A 5,782-nucleotide genomic window follows, 5' to 3' on the forward strand; every position below is an offset into this window, starting at 1 on the left:
TAATTTATTACGTTTTCCACTTTTTATTTAATGGTCAACTAACGGAGTTGACTTTCGTAAAAATGTAAGAATTTCTTACATTTTACACATTTTTTATAAAACATAAGAAATTCTTACGTTTTACAAAAAAAAATGTAAAACGTAACAAATTCTTACGTTTTACACGATAATCTAGAAGAAAAAAGTCAGTGAATTGTCAAATCATATTAAATGTCACTTTTCAGAAAAATTTAATTTCACGTAATAATAAGTTACGTTTTTCACTTTTTCAAAAGTTGATGTGGTCTCCATAATTAAAAATTGTCCTACTTTTTTCTCATTAGTCTCATCCGTCTCACCCCTACCTTTTAACAATTCTAATTTTTAAATTTTTTTGTAGTTAAATTGTTTTACATTTTGTAGTTAATCAAAATAATTTATTTTTTTTCTATGTAATAAATTTTTTATATTTATATAAAAAATTTAAAAAAAGAAGTATCAATTAGATAATTAATTTAAAATTTTTATTATAGTTATTTTATGTCAAAAATAAATTAGTTCTATCCTTAATTATCCGATTTCTGTCTAGAAAATTATATTTTTGAGTTTTTCTTTAATCCAAAATAGTGAAATATTAAATTTTCGTCGATCAAATAAGCTACTATATACAAGAATTATATTTTTTTGGTTAAAAATATGAAATTAATTTTTTTGGTTAGTGATTCATCGTAGTTTTCGATTAGTGTTTCAATTAGGATATTGAGAAGACTCACATGCACAAATTCGTTTCATATTATAATTAATGGAGTAAAAAATCATAATTTAATTTAGGAGTCTAGAAAATCGTACCGATAAATATATATATGATAATGTATAAATCAATAACATTTTTATTAAAAAAATTATTGTATTATTTGTACGATTTTAATTTTTTATTGTTAAACCGAAAACCCAATAAGATTATACTACATAATATATATATATACACACACACACACACACACACTAGAAGTTTTCATCTTCTTATAAGTAATTTTCATCTTCGATTTTGCAACTAAAAATTGATAATTAGTATAACTATAAATAATAGAAGTTTTCATCTTCTTATAGAGAATCCAACAATAGCAAAGAAATATTAGAAGTATAACTAGAAATATATTTCTTTAATCAGCAAAAAATATAACTAGATTCGTCAAAATACACTATCTTATCAAACTAATGCACCATTACGTACACCAACATCGATTTTCAATTCAACGACACAAAATGTAAATGAATATCATCACATTACATATGAAACTAATGCACAAAATTAGCTGCAATAGTCTCTTGCCTTTCAACTCTTTTTATTGTTTGTTAGTCTTCTTCAACAAACCCAAGATCACAATATTTGCTTGACGTGAAAATTCTGGATCATACCAATCAAAAAAGTTGCAACTAGTTCGAAATAGAGACTGCAATTCATAAAATAGAAAGTGATAGAATTTAGTCGTTTCAGAACATAAAAGAAAAAAAGAAGATGAGAGAATATAAAAATTACATACACCATAATGCATACAACCGAGGAATCTACGTCCGGGGTTGTCATTCGACCATGAAATTCTCAGAATTGGAGGAGAACCACATGCACAAACAATTCTCATATTATAATTCATGGAGTTAGAAATAAGTAGATAATGGAAAAGGCAATAGAATGAAATTTTGATTTAGAGTATGAAAGTGATGAAGGAAGAGGGATAATAAATAGGAAGAGAGATAATTGAAATTTTGGAAAGTGTAATAAATTATTACGTTTTTACAAAAAATTTAGTAAAACATAAAAAAATTATTACGTTTTACACACACACAAAAAAAAAAAGAAATTGTTCATTGTCCCATCAAAAGTATGTAAAATGTAAATAGTTTTTTTTTTAAAAAATTATTGATTTATTTTGTTAATTCAACTGTCATGGAGTTAATTATTTTTTACTTCTTCTTTCATAAATAGTACTCAATAAAAAGTTTTTTTTAGTAAAACATAATATAAAAATTACATTTTTTTATAATTTTGTCAGGTAAATGTATAATTGTTGATGTGACATATCATACAAATGGTCTGAATAATTAAAACTGCATAGATGAAAATCTTTTATATTTTTTTTAAATTTGTTTGTTCTGAAAGTATAATTTTTTATGTGTCGTGTCACAAAAAGGAGTAAATAATTAACTGATACATTATATTTTTGTTCCATTTTATTTTTGGCTCCCTAGCCCTTGCAAACACTATATAAGAATGCCTTCAACTTATTGTTTCACCATTCTGTAACATTTTCATCATCCCTTCATCTTTCGTAGTTTCAATCACGTAGAATGTCTTCGGAACCAAAAGTTAGAGTTTATTTCTTTTGGGATGGTGACATTATCTATGATGGAAACACCATACATTATAATTGTGCCCCGAAATACAATGTCACGTATCCGCTGAATCTTTGATTTAAAAAATTATGTGATTCACTTTATAAAAGAATGGGTTTGAACAATTCCGATTATAAATGGAAAATATCCAACGTCATTTTTAGGTCAAGGTCAAGTAAATTTTGGCGAATGGCTTATTAATAATAATGATTCATTGGGTGATTTTTTGAGGGCTCCGAATGACTACATAGATCAAATCAAGCTAACCGTGCTTGAAGTGTATGTGAGGAAGGAGCCGAGGTCTAGCCATTGTCGTTCTCCTTTATTAAATGATGTGTTTCCTCAGTCTAGCATTTTTCCTCAAATGACTCAATATCAAAATATTCATACCGGCAGATATGATTTTGATTTGAACAAAACTATTAATGAAAATGACTGGTAACATTCATTAATTTGTGTCTATTTTATCAAAAAAATTTGACAAAATATTGTAGTTTTGACTATTATTTATGTTCGTAGGTGTTTACCACAAAATGAGATGAATATTGCTCCAAGTTATGGACAAGATCATTATTTTAAACAGACTTCACAGTTTGGATCGATGAAAAATGCTGAAACATTCTCTAATGTGCATGGGTCATCTAGTTTTGGTGCAACTGACTATTATTGGTACGTTCACCAATTGAAGTTTAATTTGAGTAGTTTTAATTAATATGATAAACGCATACACTTATATATTTTATTTTTCATATTTAGGGTTAATACTACGCAAGATCAACCTAATGTTCATGAGAATATCGACAGTGTTGATCAACCAAATTATCGTTCAAGCTCACAGAGTGATAGTGATTATTCGCCTAATGCTGAAGAATCTGATAATGAACTCCCATTTGTAGCATAGTCGAGTGATGATGAATTTATGACTCCCAATTACTCAGCAAGACCAATGTCCATGAGTCCTACTCATGTTGAAGACTCATTGCCAACACAAAATCTGCATTTAGTAGTCAGGTCACCATCAGTGCATATCCCTGAATTTTATCAACATGAAATTCCTTATCTTGACCACCCTTTAGATGGTCCAGATGTGTTTATCGATACCCACGGTGATAAATGTACATCACAAGGTACGCGGCGTGAACACTTTTATTATTCATGTCAATAATAAAATTGTCTCTGCTTTCGACAGAGAATCCCAACGTCCACACTTTTGAAATTTTCAATCTTCACTATTTTTCCCCTTGTTATTACTAAATTGTTTTACTCTTTGGTTTTGCTTTGTTTTGTACTCTTCTCTTTAATTTTGGGGAAAATGGCAGCTCATAATCTAGTTCAACAAAACTACTCAACACAATATGCACCTAAATATGGTAACTAAAAGCATAAAAATAATACCTTTTATTAATGCTGGTTCGCCGGAAAAGGAAAAGGAGTAGCCGAAATAAGGGTGTTTGCCGGGAAGTGAGGGGTGATGGGATCAAAGAGAAAATAATGGGGGGACCAGATCTGGAACCTTTTATTAATGGCGGTTCGTCGAAAAAGAGAAGGAGTTCGCTGGAATAAGGGAGTTCGCCGGAAAGTAAGGTATGGTGGGATCAAAGAGAGATAACGGGGGACCAGATCTGGGACCTTTGAGAAAAGAACGGATTCAAAAAAAGGTAATAACGTAAGAAAATGTTACGTTCTATCAGTAAATTAAAAAGTCAAAGAACGTAACAAATTATTACGTTGAACGACTTTTAATTTCTGAAAAGTCACATTTACTATGACTTGACAATTCAATGAATTTTTTTCCCCGATTTACGAAAAACGTAACAAATTATTACATGAAGCACTTTTTAATTTCTGAAAAGTCACATTTAATATGACTTGATAATTGTCACTGCATTTTTTCCTCAATTTACGCATAAAACGTAAGAAATTATTATTTTTTATGTGTTTTTTTGACACAACGTAATAATTTCTTACGTTTTATAAAAAATGTGTAAAACGTAAGAAATTCTTACGTTTTTACGAAAGTCAACTCCGTTAGTTGACCGTTAAACCAAAAATAAAAAACGTAATAAATTATTACGTTTAGCCTATTTTGGTAACTTTTTGAATAGGTGGCCTACTTTGATCATTTTTTTAGTTCCGTAGCTCATTTTGGTTCCGAGTTCACATTTTGACAGTAAAAAACTATTTTATAAATAATTAATTATTTCATATTTATTTTATATTGTGATAAAAAATAACTAAGTATTATCTATATTGGATGAAAAATATTAAGAGTTAAGGAACATTAATATTATAGATTTATTCAAAAATTTTATATTATGGTATATATAAATCAACTAAGTTTGACTAATATTGAATGAAAACTACAGTTACGGAAAGAGAGATAATTATGTAATCAAATAAATATAAAAAATTACAGGAGATGTAGTGCACAAAAATAGAAAACTTTAAGTATTTACTTTTCAGCATTCTATATTAATCAGAATTAAAGCATAATATTTACATTTAAACGATTTATACTTGAATTGTATGTTAAGAATTTTAAATTGCTAATAAAATTATTAATTCATATTAATTTCCCTTTATAGATAGACTTTTTTCAACATGTTAGGTTATTCTATAAAACATTTACTATATTGTATATAATATTACCATAAAAAAAAATTTACATGACATAAAATCTCTTTTTTGCCATATTAATGGATTAAAAAAAATATAAAAGCAAACGATTTATAGTAAATTTCAATCAATATCGATTATTTCCTTTTGTAGCTAGAAATATTTTTGCTAGTTCTACCTAAACAATTTATTACTAATTTATTGCTCAAAAAAGTGGTAAATTGCTTACAGATTATAATTTCAATTAATTCTCTTCCATGTAGGGACTCTTTTTTACAAGTAAACAAACTTATTCATTTAAATCACAACCTTTTGCGTGACCAAATTATTTGATCAATTTATTTATTTATACTTTGTTTAGAGTTTTAAGTAAATATTAATATGAAAAAGTTATTTCATATTTTAGTTATCACATTAATTATATGAAAGTTATTAATTGATTAGCAGTCAAGAAACCTATATGGTAAAATAATATTGTTATTAAGAGTCATTTCTATATAAAAATCTCTATGTAAAATATTATATATATGTGAATTCCAACTCCACAATATCAATCTATGAGATTATCTGAAGAAGAAAGCATAGAAACAAGAACTCGCTTGACTAAGGATGAGGTTTTATTCAACTCTTAGTGTATTTCCACATAAGAAAGAAAAAATGATTGTTGTGTTCACATATGATTAGATAGAGAATTAGTTTTGAACTTTCCGATTATTTTTCTCAGAATCCTATTCACTCACATACTCACTATCATGTTCTATAATGATTTAATTATTGTAATATAGTTTCTTCT

Source organism: Capsicum annuum, chromosome 11 (assembly GCF_002878395.1).
Source record: "Capsicum annuum cultivar UCD-10X-F1 chromosome 11, UCD10Xv1.1, whole genome shotgun sequence".
Classification (NCBI taxonomy): domain Eukaryota; kingdom Viridiplantae; phylum Streptophyta; class Magnoliopsida; order Solanales; family Solanaceae; genus Capsicum; species Capsicum annuum.